The 20,284-nt window shown below is 42.0% G+C and overlaps 1 long non-coding RNA gene across 13 annotated transcripts in view; it reads right to left on the minus strand.

The window, feature by feature from the left end:
• Window positions 1-19,754, minus strand: part of LOC142056022 (uncharacterized) — a 188,770-nt gene extending 169,016 nt beyond the window's left edge. For all 13 annotated transcript variants that reach the window (XR_012660174.1, XR_012660173.1, XR_012660171.1 and 10 more), the window contains exon 1: window positions 19,598-19,754. This is a non-coding gene — a long non-coding RNA (uncharacterized LOC142056022). The remainder of the gene's footprint in view (window positions 1-19,597) is intronic.
• Window positions 19,755-20,284: the final 530 nt, after the last annotated feature.

The raw sequence follows: 20,284 nt of genomic DNA on the forward strand, positions 1-20,284 counted from the left end.
TGGAGTTTTATCAAGTCATAGTGCGGCTCTGTGATGTCATAATGGGGCATTGTTATGCAAGAATGGGGCATTGTGCAGACATAATGGGGCTTTGTGATATCATAAAGGAGCATTGTGAATACAAAGTCGTGCTTTGAAATATCATAGTGGGGCCTTGTGCGGTTATAATGGGGCATCGTGATGTCATAACGGGATACTGTGAAATCATAATGAAGGTTTTTGATGTCATAATGGGGCACTGTGAGATCATAATGGAGTTTTATCAAGTCAAAGTGGGGCTCTGTGATGTCATAATGGGACATTGTTAGGCCGGAATGGGGCATTGTGCAGTCATAATGGGGCTTTGTGGTATCATATAGGGACACTGTGAATACATAGTGGGGCTTTGTGATATCATAGAGGGGAACAGTGACTTCATAAAGGGGCTTTGTGGACTCATAGTAGGGCAATGTGATATTATAGTGGGGCATCTTAAGGTCATAATGGGGCATCGTGATGTCATAACGGGGTACTGTGAAATCATAATGAAGGTTCTTGATGTCATAATGGGGCATTGTGAAATCATAATGGAGTTTTATCAAGTCATAGTGGGGCTCTGTGATGTTATAATGGGGCATTGTAAAGCCAAAATGAGGCATTGTGCAGTCATAATGGGGCTTTGTGATATCATAAAGGAGCATTGTCAAGACATAGCGGGGCTCTGTGACATCATAGATGGGAATTGTGACTTCATAAAGGGGCTTTGTGGACTCATAATAGGGCATTGTGATATCATAGTGGGCATCGTGAGGTCATAGTGGGGCCTTGTAGAAGTCATAATGGGGCAGTGTGACGTCATAATGTAGGTTTTTGATGTAATAATGGGGCTTTGTGATATCATAAAGGGGCTTTGTGAATACATAGTGGGGCTTTGAAATATCATAGTGGGGCATTGTGAGGTTATAGTGGGGCATTGTGAGGTCATAATGGGGCACTGTGATGTCATAACGGGATACTGTGAAATCATAATGAAGGTTTTTGATGTCATAATGGGGCATTGTAAAAGCATAATGGGGCTTTATCAAGTCATAGTGGGGCTCTGTGATGTCATAATGGGACATTGTTAGGCCGGAATGGGGCATTGTGCAGTCATAATGGGGCTCTGTGAAATCATAAAGGGGCACTGTGAATACATAGTGGGGCTTTGTGACATCATAGTGGGGAACTGTGACTTCATAAAGGGGCTTTGTGGAGTCATAACAGGGCATGGTGATATCATTGTGGTGCATTGTGAGGTCATATGGTGCCTTGTGAGGTCATAATGGGGCAGTGTGTTGTCATAGTGAGGTCATGTGATGTTATAATGAAGGTGTTTGATGTAATAATGGGGCATTTTGAAATCATATTGGAGCTTTATGAGGTAGTAGTGGGGCTCTGTAATGTCATAATGGGGCATTGTTAGGAGAAAAAGGGGCATTGTGAAGTCATAACAGGGCTTTGTGATATCATAAATGAGCGTTGTGAATACATAGTGGGGCTTTGAATTATCATAGTGGGGCCTTGTGAGGTCATAATGGGGCACTGTGATGTCATAACGGGATACTGTGAAATCATAATGAAGGTTTCTGATGTCATAATGGGGCACTGTGAGATCATAGTGGAGTTTTATCAAGTCATAGAGGGGCTCTGTGATGTCATAATGGTACATTGTTATGCCAGAATGGGGCATTGTGCAGTCATAATGGGGCTTTGTGATATCATAAAGGAGCATTGTGAATACATAGCGGGGCTTTTTGACATCATAGATGGGATTTGTGACGTCATAAAGGGGCTTTGTGGACTCATAATAGGGCATTGTGATATCATAGTGGGCATTGGGAGGTCATAGTGGGGCCTTGTAGAAGTCATAATGGGGCAGTGTGACGTCATAATGTAGGTTTTTGATGTAATAATGGGGCTTTGTGATATCATAAAGGGGCTTTGTGAATACAAAGTCGTGCTTTGAAATATCATAGTGGGGCCTTGTGCGGTTATAATGGGGCATCGTGATGTCATAACGGGATACTGTGAAATCATAATGAAGGTTTTTGATGTCATAATGGGGCATTGTGAAATCATAATGGAGTTTTATCAAGTCATAGTGGGGCTCTGTGATGTCATAATGGGGCATTTTAAAGCCAAAATGGGGCATTGTGCACACATAATGGGGCTTTGTGATATCATAAAGAGCCACTGTGAATACATTGTGTGGAACTGTGACTTCATAAAGGGGCTTTGTGGACTCATAATGGGGCATTGTGATATCATAGTGGGCATCGTAAGGTCATAATGGGGCAGTGGGAAGTCATAACGGGGTACTGTGAAATCACAATGAAGGTTTTTGATGTCAAAATGGGGCATTGTAAAAGCATCATGGGGCTTTATCAGGTCATATTGGGGCTCTGTGATGTCATAATGGGACATTGTTAGGCCAGAATGGGGCATTGTGCAGTCATAATGGGGCTTTGTGAAATCATAAAGGGACACTGTGAATACATAGTGGGGCTTTGTGATATCATAAAGGGGAACTGTGACTTCATAAAGGGGCTTTGTGGACTCACAATAGGGCACTGTGATATCATAGTGGGGCATCGTAAGGTCATAATGGGGCATCGTGATGTCATAACAGGGTACTGTGAAATCATAATGAAGGTTTTTGATGTAATAATGGGGCACTGTGAGATCATAATGGAGTTTTATCAAGTCATAGTGGGGCTCTGTGATGTCATAATGGGACATTGTTAGGCCAGAATGGGTCATTGTGCAGTCATAATGGGGCTTTGTGATATCATAAAGGGGCACTGTGAATACATAGTGGGGCTTTGTGACATCATAGTGGGGAACTGTGTCTTCATAAAGGGGCTTTGTGGACTCATGATAGGGCATTGTGAGGTCATAGTGGGGCCTTGTGAGGTCATAATGGGGCATTGTGATGTCATAACGCGATACTGTGAAATCATAATGAAGGTTTCTGATGTCATAATGGGCATTGTGAAATCATAATGGAGTTTTATCAAGTCATAGTGGAGCTCTGTGATGTCATAATGGGGCATTGTAAAGCCAAAATGAGGCATTGTGCAGTCATAATGGGGCTTTGTGATATCATAAAGGAGCATTGTCAATACATAGCGGGGCTTTGAATTATCATAGTGGGGCCTTTTGAGGTCATAATGGGGCACTGTGATGTCATAACAGGATACTGTGAAATCATAATGAAGGTTTTTCATGTCATAATGGGGCACTGTGAGATCTTAATGGAGTTTTATCAAGTCATAGTGCGGCTCTGTGATGTCATAATGGGGCATTGTTATGCAAGAATGGGGCATTGTGCAGACATAATGGGGCTTTGTGATATCATAAAGAGCCACTGTGAATACATAGTGGGGGACTGTGACTTCATAAAGCGGCTTTGTGGACTCATAATAGGGCATTGTGAGGTCATAGTGGGGCATCGTAAGGTCATAATGTGCATTGCGAGTTCGTAGTGGGGCCATGTGATGTCATAATGAAGGTTTTGATGTAATAATGGGGCTTTGTGATATCATAAAGGGGCTTTGTGAATACAAAGTCGTGCTTTGAAATATCATAGTGGGGCCTTGTGCGGTTATAATGGGGCATCGTGATGTCATAACGGGATACTGTGAAATCATAATGAAGGTTTTTGATGTCATAATGGGGCACTGTGAGATCATAATGGAGTTTTATCAAGTCAAAGTGGGGCTCTGTGATGTCATAATGGGACATTGTTAGGCCGGAATGGGGCATTGTGCAGTCATAATGGGGCTTTGTGGTATCATATAGGGACACTGTGAATACATAGTGGGGCTTTGTGATATCATAGAGGGGAACAGTGACTTCATAAAGGGGCTTTGTGGACTCATAGTAGGGCAATGTGATATTATAGTGGGGCATCTTAAGGTCATAATGGGGCATCGTGATGTCATAACGGGGTACTGTGAAATCATAATGAAGGTTCTTGATGTCATAATGGGGCATTGTGAAATCATAATGGAGTTTTATCAAGTCATAGTGGGGCTCTGTGATGTTATAATGGGGCATTGTAAAGCCAAAATGAGGCATTGTGCAGTCATAATCGGGCTTTGTGATATCATAAAGGAGCATTGTCAAGACATAGCGGGTCTCTGTGACATCATAGATGGGAATTGTGACTTCATAAAGGGGCTTTGTGGACTCATAATAGGGCATTGTGATATCATAGTGGGCAACGTGAGGTCATAGTGGGGCCTTGTAGAAGTCATAATGGGGCAGTGTGACGTCATAATGTAGGTTTTTGATGTAATAATGGGGCTTTGTGATATCATAAAGGGGTTTTGTGAATACATAGTGGGGCTTTGAAATATCATAGTGGGGCATTGTGAGGTTATAGTGGGGCATTGTGAGGTCATAATGGGGCACTGTGATGTCATAACGGGATACTGTGAAATCATAATGAAGGTTTTTGATGTCATAATGGGGCATTGTAAAAGCATAATGGGGCTTTATCAAGTCATAGTGGGGCTCTGTGATGTCATAATGGGACATTGTTAGGCCGGAATGGGGCATTGTGCAGTCATAATGGGGCTTTGTGAAATCATAAAGGGGCACTGTGAATACATAGTGGGGCTTTGTGACATCATAGTGGGGAACTGTGACTTCATAAAGGGGCTTTGTGGACTCATAACAGGGCATGGTGATATCATTGTGGTGCATTGTGAGGTCATATGGTGCCTTGTGAGGTCATAATGGGGCAGTGTGTTGTCATAGTGAGGTCATGTGATGTTATAATGAAGGTGTTTGATGTAATAACGGGGCATTGTGAAATCATATTGGAGCTTTATGAGGTAGTAGTGGGGCTCTGTAATGTCATAATGGGGCATTGTTAGGAGAAAAAGGGGCATTGTGAAGTCATAACAGGGCTTTGTGATATCATAAATGAGCATTGTGAATACATAGTGGGGCTTTGAATTATCATAGTGGGGCCTTGTGAGGTCATAATGGGGCACTGTGATGTCATAACGCGATACTGTGAAATCATAATGAAGGTTTCTGATGTCATAATGGGGCACTGTGAGATCATAGTGGAGTTTTATCAAGTCATAGTGGGGCTCTGTGATGTCATAATGGTACATTGTTATGCCAGAATGGGGCATTGTGCAGTCATAATGGGGCTTTGTGATATCATAAAGGAGCATTGTGAATACATAGCGGGGCTTTTTGACATCATAGATGGGATTTGTGACGTCATAAAGGGGCTTTGTGGACTCATAATAGGGCATTGAGATATCATAGTGGGCATTGGGAGGTCATAGTGGGGCCTTGTAGAAGTCATAATGGGGCAGTGTGACGTCATAATGTAGGTTTTTGATGTAATAATGGGGCTTTGTGATATCATAAAGGGGCTTTGTGAATACAAAGTCGTGCTTTGAAATATCATAGTGGGGCCTTGTGCGGTTATAATGGGGCATCGTGATGTCATAACGGGATACTGTGAAATCATAATGAAGGTTTTTGATGTCATAATGGGGCACTGTGAGATCATAGTGGAGTTTTATCAAGTCATAGTGGGGCTCTGTGATGTCATAATGGTACATTGTTATGCCAGAATGGGGCATTGTGCAGTCTTAATGGGGCTTTGTGATATCATAAAGGAGCATTGTGAATACATAGCGGGGCTTTTTGACATAGTAGATGGGATTTGTGACGTCATAAAGGGGCTTTGTGAATACATAGTGGGGCTTTGAAATATCATAGTGGGGCATTGTGAGGTTATAGTGGGGCATTGTGAGGTCATAATGGGGCACTGTGATGTCATAACGGGATACTGTGAAATCATAATGAAGGTTTTTGATGTCATAATGGGGCATTGTAAAAGCATAATGGGGCTTTATCAAGTCATAGTGGGGCTCTGTGATGTCATAATGGGACATTGTTAGGCCGGAATGGGGCATTGTGCAGTCATAATGGGGCTTTGTGAAATCATAAAGGGGCACTGTGAATACATAGTGGGGCTTTGTGACATCATGGTGGGGACCTGTGACTTCATAAAGTGGCTTTGTGGACTCATAATAGGGCATGGTGATATCATTGTGGTGCATTGTGAGGTCATATGGTGCCTTGTGAGGTCATAATGGGGTAGTGTGGTGTCATAGTGAGGCCATGTGATGTTATAATGAAGGATTTTGATGTAATAATGGGGCATTGTGAAATCATATTGGAGCTTTATGAGGTAGTAGTGGGGCTCTGTAATGTCATAATGGGGCATTGTTAGGAGAAAAAGGGGCATTGTGAAGTCATAACAGGGCTTTGTGATATCATAAATGAGCATTGTGAATACATAGTGGGGCTTTGAAATATCATAGTGGGGCCTTGTGCGGTTATAATGGGGCATCGTGATGTCATAACGGGATACTGTGAAATCATAATGAAGGTTTTTGATGTCATAATGGGGCACTGTGAGATCATAATGGAGTTTTATCAAGTCAAAGTGGGGCTCTGTGATGTCATAATGGGACATTGTTAGGCCGGAATGGGGCATTGTGCACTCATAATGGGGCTTTGTGATATCATAAAGGAGCATTGTCAAGACATAGCGGGTCTCTGTGACATCATAGATGGGATTTGTGACGTCATAAAGGGGCTTTGTGGACTCATAATAGGGCATTGAGATATCATAGTGGGCATTGGGAGGTCATAGTGGGGCCTTGTAGAAGTCATAATGGGGCAGTGTGACGTCATAATGTAGGTTTTTGATGTAATAATGGGGCTTTGTGATATCATAAAGGGGCTTTGTGAATACATAGTGGGGCTTTGAAATATCATAGTGGGGCATTGTGAGGTTATAGTGGGGCATTGTGAGGTCATAATGGGGCACTGTGATGTCATAACGGGATACTGTGAAATCATAATGAAGGTTTTTGATGTCATAATGGGGCATTGTAAAAGCATAATGGGGCTTTATCAAGTCATAGTGGGGCTCTGTGATGTCATAATGGGACATTGTTAGGCCGGAATGGGGCATTGTGCAGTCATAATGGGGCTTTGTGAAATCATAAAGGGGCACTGTGAATACATAGTGCGGCTTTGTGACATCATAGTGGGGAACTGTGACTTCATAAAGGGGCTTTGTGGACTCATAACAGGGCATGGTGATATCATTGTGGTGCATTGTGAGGTCATATGGTGCCTTGTGAGGTCATAATGGGGCAGTGTGTTGTCATAGTGAGGTCATGTGATGTTATAATGAAGGTGTTTGATGTAATAATTGGGCATTGTGAAATCATATTGGAGCTTTATGAGGTAGTAGTGGGGCTCTGTAATGTCATAATGGGGCATTGTTAGGAGAAAAAGGGGCATTGTGAAGTCATAACAGGGCTTTGTGATATCATAAATGAGCATTGTGAATACATAGTGGGGCTTTGAATTATCATAGTGGGGCCTTGTGAGGTCATAATGGGGCACTGTGATGTCATAACGGGATACTGTGAAATCATAATGAAGGTTTCTGATGTCATAATGGGGCACTGTGAGATCATAGTGGAGTTTTATCAAGTCATAGTGGGGCTCTGTGATGTCATAATGGGACATTGTTAGGCCGGAATGGGGCATTGTGCAGTCATAATGGGGCTTTGTGATATCATAAAGGAGCATTGTGAATACATAGCGGGGCTTTTTGACATCATAGATGGGATTTGTGACGTCATAAAGGGGCTTTGTGGACTCATAATAGGGCATTGTGATATCATAGTGGGCATTGGGAGGTCATAGTGGGGCCTTGTAGAAGTCATAATTGGGCAGTGTGACGTCATAATGTAGGTTTTTGATGTAATAATGGGGCTTTGTGATATCATAAAGGGGCTTTGTGAATACATAGTGGGGCTTTGAAATATCATAGTGGGGCATTGTGAGGTTATAGTGGGGCATTGTGAGGTCATAATGGGGCACTGTGATGTCATAACGGGATACTGTGAAATCATAATGAAGGTTTTTGATGTCATAATGGGGCATTGTAAAAGCATAATGGGGCTTTATCAAGTCATAGTGGGGCTCTGTGATGTCATAATGGGACATTGTTAGGCCGGAATGGGGCATTGTGCAGTCATAATGGGGCTTTGTGAAATCATAAAGGGGCACTGTGAATACATAGTGGGGCTTTGTGACATCATGGTGGGGACCTGTGACTTCATAAAGTGGCTTTGTGGACTCATAATAGGGCATGGTGATATCATTGTGGTGCATTGTGAGGTCATATGGGGCCTTGTGAGGTCATAATGGGGCAGTGTGGTGTCATAGTGAGGCCATGTGATGTTATAATGAAGGATTTTGATGTAATAATGGGGCATTGTGAAATCATATTGGAGCTTTATGAGGTAGTAGTGGGGCTCTGTAATGTCATAATGGGGCATTGTTAGGAGAAAAAGGGGCATTGTGAAGTCATAACAGGGCTTTGTGATATCATAAATGAGCATTGTGAATACATAGTGGGGCTTTGAAATATCATAGTGGGGCCTTGTGCGGTTATAATGGGGCATCGTGATGTCATAACGGGATACTGTGAAATCATAATGAAGGTTTTTGATGTCATAATGGGGCACTGTGAGATCATAATGGATTTTTATCAAGTCAAAGTGGGGCTCTGTGATGTCATAATGGGACATTGTTAGGCCGGAATGGGGCATTGTGCAGTCATAATGGGGCTTTGTGGTATCATATAAGGACACTGTGAATACATAGTGGGGCTTTGTGACATCATAGAGGGGAACAGTGACTTCATAAAGGGGCTTTGTGGACTAATAGTAGTGCAATGTGATATTATAGTGGGGCATCTTAAGGTCATAATGGGGCATCGTGATGTCATAACGGGGTACTGTGAAATCATAATGAAGGTTTTTGATGTCATAATGGGGCACTGTGAGATCTTAATGGAGATTTATCAAGTCATATTGGGGCTCTGTGATGTCATAATGGGACATTGTTAGGCCAGAATGGGGCATTGTGCAGTCATAATGGGGCTTTGTGAAATCATAAAGGGGCATTGTGAATACATAGCGGGGCTTTTTGACATCATAGATGGGATTTGTGACGTCATAAAGGGGCTTTGTGGACTCATAATAGGGCATTGTGATATCATAGTGGGCATCATGAGGTCATAGTGGGGCCTTGTAGAAGTCATAATGGGGCAGTGTGACGTCATAATGTAGGTTTTTGATGTAATAATGGGGCTTTGTGATATCATAAAGGGGCTTTGTGAATACAAAGTCGTGCTTTGAAATATCATAGTGGGGCCTTGTGAGTTCATAATGGGGCATTGTGATGTCATAACGGGGTACTGTGAAATCATAATGAAGGTTTTTGATGTCATAATGGGGCACTGTGAGATCATAATGGAGTTTTATCAAGTCATAGTGGGGCTCTGTGATGTCATAATGGTACATTGTTATGCCAGAATGGGGCATTGTGCAGTCATAATGGGGCTTTGTGATATCATAAAGGAGCATTGTGAATACATAGCGGGGCTTTTTGACATCATAGATGGGATTTGTGACGTCATAAAGGGGCTTTGTGGACTCATAATAGGGCATTGTGATATCATAGTGGGCATCGGGAGGTCATAGTGGGGCCTTGTAGAAGTCATAATGGGGCAGTGTGACGTCATAATGTAGGTTTTTGATGTAATAATGGGGCTTTGTGATATCATAAAGGGGCTTTGTGAATACATAGTGGGGCTTTGAAATATCATAGTGGGGCATTGTGAGGTTATAGTGGGGCATTGTGAGGTCATAATGGGGCACTGTGATGTCATAACGGGATACTGTGAAATCATAATGAAGGTTTTTGATGTCATAATGGGGCATTGTAAAAGCATAATGGGGCTTTATCAAGTCATATTGGGGCTCTGTGATGTCATAATGGGACATTGTTAGGCCGGAATGGGGCATTGTGCAGTCATAATGGGGCTTTGTGAAATCATAAAGGGGCATTGTGAATACATAGTGGGGCTTTGTGACATCATGGTGGGGACCTGTGACTTCATAAAGTGGCTTTGTGGACTCATAATAAGGGCATGGTGATATCATTGTGGTGCATTGTGAGGTCATATGGGGCCTTGTGAGGTCATAATGGGGTAGTGTGGTGTCATAGTGAGGCCATGTGATGTTATAATGAAGGTGTTTGATGTAATAATGGGGCATTGTGAAATCATTTTGGAGCTTTATGAGGTAGTAGTGGGGCTCTGTAATGTCATAATGGGGCATTGTTAGGAGAAAAAGTGGCATTGTGAAGTCATAACAGGGCTTTGTGATATCATAAATGAGCATTGTGAATACACAGTGGGGCTTTGAAATATCATAGTGGGGCCTTGTGCGGTTATAATGGGGCATCGTGATGTCATAACGGGATACTGTGAAATCATAATGAAGGTTTTTGATGTCATAATGGGGCACTGTGAGATCATAATGGAGTTTTATCAAGTCAAAGTGGGGCTCTGTGATGTCATAATGGGACATTGTTAGGCCGGAATGGGGCATTGTGCAGTCATAATGGGGCTTTGTGGTATCATATAAGGACACTGTGAATACATAGTGGGGCTTTGTGACATCATAGAGGGGAACAGTGACTTCATAAAGGGGCTTTGTGGACTCATAGTAGGGCAATGTGATATTATAGTGGGGCATCTTAAGGTCATAATGGGGCATCGTGATGTCATAACGGGGTACTGTGAAATCATAATGAAGGTTTTTGATGTCATAATGGGGCACTGTGAGATCTTAATGGAGATTTATCAAGTCATATTGGGGCTCTGTGATGTCATAATGGGACATTGTTAGGCCAGAATGGGGCATTGTGCAGTCATAATGGGGCTTTGTGAAATCATAAAGGGGCATTGTGAATACATAGCGGGTCTCTGTGACATCATAGATGGGAATTGTGACTTCATAAAGGGGCTTTGTGGACTCATAATATGGCATTGTGATAACATAGTGGGGCATCGTAAGGTCATAATGGGGCATTGTGATGTCATAGTGGGGCCATGTGATGTCATAATGAAGGTTTTTGATGTAATAATGGGGCACTGTGAGATCATAATGGAGTTTTATCAAGTCATAGTGGGGCTCTGTGATGCCATAATGGGGCATTGTTATGCAAGAATGGGGCATTGTGCAGTCATAATGGGGCTTTGTGAAATCATAAAGGGACACTGTGAATACATAGTTGGGCTTTGTGACATCATACTGGGGAACTGTGACTTCATAAAGGGGCTTTGTGGACTCATTATAGGGCATTGTGAGATCATAGTGGGGCCTTGTGAGGTCATAATGGGGCATCGTGATGTCATAGTGGGGCCATGTGATGTTATAATGAAGGTTTTTGATGTAATAATGGGGCATTGTGAAATCATAATGGAGTTTTATCAAGTCATAGTGGGGCTCTGTGATGTCATAATGGGGCATTTTAAAGCCTAAATGGGGCATTGTGCACACATAATGGGGCTTTGTGATATCATAAAGAGCCACTGTGAATGCATTGTGGGGAACTGTGACTTCATAAAGGGGCTTTGTGGACTCATAATGGGGCATTGTGATATCATAGTGGGCATCGTAAGGTCATATTGGGGCAGTGGAAAGTCATAACGGGGTACTGTGAAATCACAATGAAGGCTTTTGATGTCAAAATGGGGCATTGTAAAAGCATCATGGGGCTTTATCAGGTCATATTGGGGCTCTGTGATGTCATAATGGGACATTGTTAGGCCAGAATGGGGCATTGTGCAGACATAATAGGGCTTTGTGAAATCATAAAGGGGCATGGTGAATACATAGTGGGGCTTTGTGACATCATCGTGGGGAACTGTGACTTCATAAAGTGGCTTTGTGGACTCTTAATAGGGCATTGTGAGCTCATATTGGGGCCTTGTGAGGTAATAGTGGGGCCTTGTGAGGTCATAATGGGGCAGTGTGAAGTCATAACGGGGTACTGTGAAATCATAATGAAGGTTTTTCTTGTCATAATGGGGCTTTGTAAAAGCATAATGGGGCTTTATCAACTCATACTGTGCTCTGTCGTGTCATAACGGGGAATTGTTAGGCCACAATGGGGCATTGTGCAGTCATAATGGGGCTTTGTGAAATCATAAAGGGACACTTTGACTACATAGTGGGGCTTTGTGACATCATAGTGGGGAACTGTGACTTCATAAAGGGGCTTTGTGGATTCATAATAGGGCATTGTGATATCATAGTGGGGCCTTGTGAGGTCATAATGGGGCAGTGTGAAATCATAATGTAGGTCTATGATATAAGAATTGGTTATTGTTAATTCAAAATGTAGCTTTATCAAGTCATAGTGGGGCTCTGTGGTGTCATAACGGGGCATTGTTATGCCAGAATGGGGCATTGTGCAGATATATGGGGCTTTGTGATGTCATAAAGGAGCATTGTGAACACATAGTGGGGCTTTGTGACATCACAGTGGGGAACTGTCACTTCATAGAGGGGCTTTGTGGACTCATAACAGGGCATTGTGAGGTCAGAGTGGGGCATTGTGATATCATAGTGGGGCCTTGTGAGGTCATAATGGGGCAGTGTGAAATCATAATGTAGGTCTATGATATAAGAATTGGTTATTGTTAATTCAAAATGTAGCTTTATCAAGTCATAATGGGGCTCTGTAATGTCATAATGGGGCATTGTTAGGCCAGAATGGGGCATTGTGCAGTCATAATGGGGCTTTGTGAAATCATAAAGGGACACTGTGAATACATAGTGGGGCTTAGTGACATCATAGTGGGGAACTGTGACTTCATAAAGGGGCTTTGTGGACTCATAATAGGGCATTGTGATATCCTAGTGGGGCCTTGTGAGGTCATAGTGGGGCCTTGTGAGGTCATAATGGGGGAGTGTGATGTCATAGTGGGGAACTGTGAAATCATAATGAAGGTTTTTGTTGTCATAATGGGGCACTGTGATGTCATAATGGATTTTTATTAAGTCATAGTGGGGCTCTGTGATGTCAGAATGGGGCATTGGTAGGTCAGAATGGGGCATTGTGCGGTCATAATGGGGCTTTGTGAAATCATAATGGGACACTGTGAATACATACTGGGGCTTTGTGACATCATAGTGGGGAACTGTGACTTCATAAAGGGGTTTTGTGGACTCACGATAGGGCATTGCGATAGCATAGTGGGGTCTTGTGAGGTCATAATGGGGTACTGAGAAATCATAATGTAGGTTTATGATATAAGAATGGGGTATTGTTTAAATCAAAATGGAGCTTTATCAAGTCATATTGGGTGTCTGTGATGTCATAAAGGGGCATTGTTAGGCCAGAATGGGGCATTATGCAGTCATAATGGGGCTTTGTGAAATCATAAAGGGACACTTTGAATACATAGTGCGGCTTTGTGACATCATGGTGGGGAATTGTGACTTCATAACGGGGCTTTGTGGACTCATAATAGGGCATTGTGATATCATAGTGGGGCACTGTGAGGTCATAGTGGGGCTCTGTGATGTCATAATGGGGCATTGTTAGGAGAGAATGAGGCATTGTGCAGTCATAATGGGGCTTTGTGATATCATAAAGGGGCACTGTGAATACATAGTGGGGCTTCGTGACATCATGGTGGGGAATAGTGACTTTATAAAGGGGCTTTGTGGATTCATAATAGGGCATTGTGATATCATAGTGGGCATCGTAAGGTCATAATGGGGCAGTGTGTTGTCATAACGGGGTACTGTGAAATCATAGTGAAGGTTTTTGATGTCATAATGGGGCATTGTAAAAGCATGATGGGGTTTTATCAAGTCATACTGGGGCTCTGTCGTGTCATAACGGGGAATTGTTAGGCCAGAATGGGGCATTGTGCAGTCACAATGGGGCTTTGTGATATCATAAAGGGACACTGTGAATACATAGTGGGGGACTGTGACTTCATAAAGGGGCTTTGTGGACTCATCATAGGGCATTGTGATATCATAGGGGGGGCATCGTAAGGTCATAATGGGGCACTGTGATGTCATAACGGGGTACTGTGAAATCATAATGCAGGATTTTGATGTCATAATGGGGCATTGTGAAACCATAATGGGGCTTTATCAAGTCATATTGCGGCTCTGTCGTGTCATAACAGGGCATTGTTAGTCCAAAATGGGGCATTGTGCAGACATAATGGGGCTTTGTGATATCCTAAAGGGGCATGGTGAATACATAGTGGGGCTTTGTGACATCATAGTGCGGAACTGTGACTTCATAAAGGGGCTTTGTGGACTCATAATAGGGCATTGTGATAGCATAGTGGGGTCTTGTGAGGTCGTAATGGGGTACTGTGAAATCATAATGTAGGTTTATGATATAAGAATGGGGTATTGTTAAATCAAAATGGAGCTTTATCAAGATATATTGGGTGTCTGTGATGTCATAAAGGGGCATTGTTAGGCCACAATGGGGCATTATGCAGTCATAATGGGGCTTTGTGAAATCATAAAGGGACACTTTGAATACATAGTGGGGCTTTGTGACATCATGGTGGGGAATTGTGACTTCATAAAGGGGCTTTGTGGACCCATAATAGGGCATTGTGATATCATAGTGGGGCCTTGTGAAGTCATAATGGGGCAGTGTGATGTCATAGCGGGGAACTGTGAAATCATAATGAAGGTTTCTGATTTAATAATGGGGCACTGTGAGATCATAATGGAGTTTTATTAAGTCATAGTGGGGCTCTGTCTTGTCGTAATGGGGCATTGTTAGGCCACAATGATGCATTGTGCAGTCATAATGGGACTTTGTGATGTCATAATGAAGGTTTTTGATGTAATAATGGGGCATTGTGAAACCATAATGGGGCTTTATCAAGTCATATTGGGGCTCTATGATGTCATAACCAGGCAATGTTAAGCCAGAATGGGGCATTGTGCAGTCATAATGGGGCTTTGTGAAATCATAAAGGGACACTGTGAATACATAGTGGGGAACTGTGACTTCATAGAGGGGCTTTGTGCACTCATAATAGGGCATTGTGATATCATAGTGGGGCCTTGTGAGGCCATAATGGGGCAGTGTGACATCATTATGGGGCATTGTTAAGCCAGAATGGGGCATTGTGCAGTCATAATGGGGCTTTGTGATATCCTAAAGGGTCTGTGTTATGTCATAATGGAGCTTTGTGATGTCATAGGTGGGCACTGTGAAGTCATAACGGGGCTTTGTAATGTCATAATGGGGGCTTTTGATGGAATAACGGGGAATTGAAAAATCATAATGGAGCTTTATGAAGACACAGTGGGGCTCTGTGGTATCACAATGGGGCATTGATATCCCAGAATGGGGTATTGTGAATACATAGTGGGGCCTTGTGATGTGATAATGTGACTATGTGAGGTCATGATGGGGCTTTTTGATGGAATACTGTGGCTTTGTCACATAATAATGGGGTATTGCGAAATTATTATGGAGTTTTACGAAGTCATAGTGGGGCTCTACGATGTCATAAAGGGTCAGTGTGAAGTAATAACAGGTCTTTGTAAAGTGATTATGGGTGGTTTTGATGTAATAATGGGGCATTGTGAAATCACAATGGAGCTTTATCAAGGCATAGTGGGGCTCTGTGATGTCATAATGGGGCATTGTTATGCCAGAAAGGGGCTTTGTGATGTTATAATGGGCCATTGTGGTGACATAGTGGGGCCTTGTGATGTGATAATGTGACTATGTGAAGTAATAATGGGGGTTTTTGATGTAATAATGAGGCATTGTAAAATCATAATGGAGCTTTTTGAAGTTATATTGGGGCTCTATAATGTCATAATGGGGCCTTGTTATGCCAGAAAGGGGCATTGTGAAGTCAGAAAGTGGCTTTGTGAAATCATAATGGGGCATTGTGATGCCATAGTGGGGCACTGTGAAGTCATAGTGGAACTCTGTGAAATCATAATGGGGCATTGTTAAGCCATATTAGGGATTTTTGAAGTCATAATGGGCTTTGTAATATCATAATTGGTCATTGTGGTATCATAATCGCGCATAGTTATGTCGCAGTGGGGCTTTGAGAAGCTTTAATGAGCTCTGTGACATCATAATGGGGCTTTTTGAAATTGTAATGGGGCATTGTTATCTCACAGTGTGGTTTGTGAATTTGCTATGGAGCTTTGTGACATCATAGTATGGACTTATGACGTTACAATGGAGCTCTATAGTGTCATAATGGGCTTTGTAATCTCATAATGGGGGTTTGATACTTCATAATGGGCATTGTGAAATTATAATGGGGTTAGTAATTCATAACGAGGCATTGTGATGTAATAATGGGGATTTGTGGAATCATAATGGGGCTTTGTGAAGTCATAATGGGCTTTGTTAAGCCATATTGTAACCGAAGTGATGAAGTTAATCAACCAGAGATGTTGCTTTGTTATGGGAACATGGAGTTTAGGAATCAGTTTATCTGTTGAGCTGTATTTTAGTCCCTAGGTAATCATTAATGTGAACAAAACAATAGACAATGTGCTTCTGCATAAAAGGATGACAAAATGTGGTTTCATGTAGTGGACTGAGAAAACTAGCCAAGACTGCCAAGATTAAGAACCACGAAGGTAAAAGGTAATTCCGGCAGGGGGAGATCACGACCACCGACCCAAGTAATACCACCTACTCAAAAGAGAACAATAGAAGAGGACAACTGAGCCTGAAAAGTAATTTACATATGGAACGAGCAAGTTTGTACCAATCAGTAGAAAGGACAATAATGAATATGTATGAATATGTAAATTTTCGATATCTAAATTGTATGGGAAAGGTGTGTAAGGTAGGCACATTAGGAGGAGCGATCCCTCGAGCATCCAGTGCCGCGAATAAAGAACGCCTGCTCTTTAATACTAAATTGGTGTTAAAGAGTTGTTTCTGATTTTACCGCGTTTTTCAGTAACAGTTTTGGTGACCCAGATGGGACCCTGCTTTTGAATCTCGACAGATCTGTGGGATCATGGGACTTCCAGCCAGTACCAAGGGATTCTCAGAGAGAGCTTCTGATCCCCGGACCGGAGAATTATGAGCAAGATCCCCTGGATTGAGGTAAACAAGGCATTCTTTTAAGGAGAAACTTAAGTAGAATAACAGGTGGGGTTAGCTTCCCACATAGGATAGGATAGGATAGTGGGTTAGAGTCCCACAGGCCTGCCTGTAAGGCACGGTGAAAGCTACGCAGGGTTGGGGCCAAGAGGTACCTTGGTTGGTAAGTCTCTGCTAGGCGAAAGCCTGTGGAGTGGGGCCCAAGTGTAGGGGAGTCTTCAACAGGGGGTTGAAGTCTCCAGGGATATCTAGCAGGGAGCTAGAGATCCCAGTGGGGGATTTCCAGTGAGAGTGGAATCCCAGAGGGAGCTCTAATGGGGGTTGGAGTCCCTCTGACTAGTACTTGTGATAGTGCACAATCACAACTACTAGTCGACAGGGAGATGGGAACATTTCCGAGTAAGAAAGCTATCCCACAAAGAACACCTTTGGGATGTATTTTGAAGCATTGGAAAGACATCGGGGGTGGTGACCCACTAACTCGGAAACAATTAATTGAATATTGCAATCATTGGTGGCCAATGTATCAATTGGAAGGTGGGGAGAAATGGCCAGAAAATGAGACATTGCAATATAATACCATCTTGCAATTAATGTTGTTTTGTAAAAAAGGAAGACAAATGAGAAGAAGTGGCATACGTTGATTTGTTCTTTACACTGTGGAATCATCCAGAGTGGCAAAAACAGTGTGGGATATGTCCACAAGATTCTATGGCAATGTTTTTGAAAAGAGGAAAATGTGATGAGAACTTGAAAAAGTGTTGTTCTACTTGTGATACTGGATACTTTGCTTGATGAAACTGACAAGAAAATGGTATTGAATACAGCCAGAAGGCAGGTGGAGAGAGCACATGCTAATGGGAATTTACAGGGGACAGTGGATCAGAATTTTCCATCTGCAAATCCTGAGTGGGACCCTAATCAACTGGGACCCAGGGGAATGTTGACTAGATATCAGAGAGAGATTTTATTTGGAGTAAGACATGCAATGCCAAAAGCAATAAATTGGTCAAAATTTATGAAGTGAGACAAGAATTAAATGAGTCTCCTTCAGCCTTTATGGAAAGACTGAAGGTTACTGCCAGAAAATATACTAATTTGGACCCAGAAAAAGCAGAAGCAGCAATTCAATTAGTCTCTATATTCATAAGACAATCAGCCCCAGATATTGAAAAGAAACTTCAGAAGCTAGAAGAACCTGAATCTAGAGATTTGGGTAAAATGTTTCAAGTAGTTTGGCATGAAGGAATCAACCCTACCTGAACACCTGGTTACCCTGAAGCTAGAGAATAAAGAAATAGAATTTTTTAGATACGGGAGCCACTTATTTGGTATTGAATACATGTAAGGAGAAATTTAATCATAAATCAGTAGATGTTGTTAGTGCGACAGGGCAAAGAAAAATTAGCCTTTCTTAGAGCCATTAAAGTTTAAATTGAAGAAACAATGGATAACTCACCAGTTTCTGTATATGCCTAAATGCCCACTACCTCTGTTATGATGAGATCTATTAAGTAAATTAGATACACAAATAACTTTTAAAGATGGAGATATTAAATTACTAATACCAGAATCAAAAGCCATAGAGGCGAGAGTGTTTATGTTACAGGATTCCTCCACGAAAGAACAGATTCCCAAAGAAGTGGAAAATGTAGTAATTCCTTTGGTTTGAGCGAGTGGAGTTCTGGAGCGATCTAAATTAGAAGAGCCGGTAAAAGTAATGAACCCCTGCATTACCAACTGCAGAACAGATGCTTGCTTATTATAACACCACTAAAGTTGGTACAATGAGGAGGAGGAAAGAAGAGGGGCCTTAAAAGAGGAAAAAAGAAGAAATATTGAACATGCACATTGTTCAAAGCAGAAGCAGCCAAGAAATGCAAAAGAAATTGCTTGATATTTTTTTCCTCTTTACCATTCACTACTATGGTACTATTTCTTCATGTGGTCAATGATGTGAAATATGTGGGAGCAAAACACATTAATACTTGTAATATCACTACTAGCATTCTTCTCTGCAGAGGCACTGAATATTTTTGAAATGAACGCTTTGGTGAACCTCAGACTATTTTCTGTAAACTGATGCCAGTTAACTAGTTTTGATCCTGTATACCTGTTTTAAACTTTACTTAAACCTTAAAGCTAAAGATATCAAACAATCCTAAACCATGTGATAAACAGATGCCAAAGTAATCTAATTCCCAAACTCTTCTATTCATTCTTTGCAATAAAAAGCAAAAACTATGGTTGATTTACTGTGCAAATGCTGGGAGAATCCAGGAACATGTGGGATCAGTTTAGGTCAGGATCAAAACCCCATAATTTAGCTGAGAGCAGCTTCCAAACTAAGCTCATATTTTTTCAGACTGTATTTATAGTGCAGTTACTGTGTGCCAGTACATCATTAAATGCCCCAAAAACTAAAACAACCCTATGCTTTACTGGGAGGGGTTTTTTCCCCTTAAGTTAGAAATACTCATTCTAGTAGAATTCTGCATGAATTGGCAACACTCACAGTATTTGGTCCCCAGCTGATCTCCAGATCTGATGGCTGCTAAGCTGCCTACTGACTTTTCTTGTTGCTGGTAAGAGAACATGGTCTCCTGTTCTCTATTTCTCAGGCTGGGTGGCTATGCCCACTGCTTCCCCTGACCAGTTTGAAGCAGGAAGTAGTTCTGGCAAAAAAGAGACTTTGTATAAGTAAGTATCCGGTTCCACCAGGAGTACCTCAACCTTGAGTAGGCTGCTGAGAAGAGGGAGGGATAAGTTACAAAAGCAGCAAATAAGAAAGAACAAGGAAAACCAGAAAACCAAAAAGGCCAAAAGCTAAGCAAAGAAGCCTCGAACCATTCATGCTGTTTGTCCAACCTACTGCCCAAAACGCAGGGTGGAGAGAGAGAGGACTGACTGATTTCCACCATGACATTTGTGATATAAAGCTTTCTCTCATGGACTGCTCCATCTGTACAATACAGATAATGATGCAATTTTCAAACATTCTGGTTTCTATACTGTGTGCTCAGCCACATGGTGTTATTTGAAAGTCCAATCATTTCCAATCCTGTTGCATTTAAGCAGCAAACTAAGAAGTGTGTTGTGCAGGAGACAAATTGGACATGGATCCGAGAACTTAGTTTAACATTCTTATTAGAGGGATGGTGCTTTTTGATGAATGCTCAGAGCCAAAAACTTGTCCTTATCA

The sequence above is a fragment of the Phalacrocorax aristotelis genome, chromosome 4 (assembly GCF_949628215.1).
Source record: "Phalacrocorax aristotelis chromosome 4, bGulAri2.1, whole genome shotgun sequence".
NCBI classification, from domain to species: domain Eukaryota; kingdom Metazoa; phylum Chordata; class Aves; order Suliformes; family Phalacrocoracidae; genus Phalacrocorax; species Phalacrocorax aristotelis.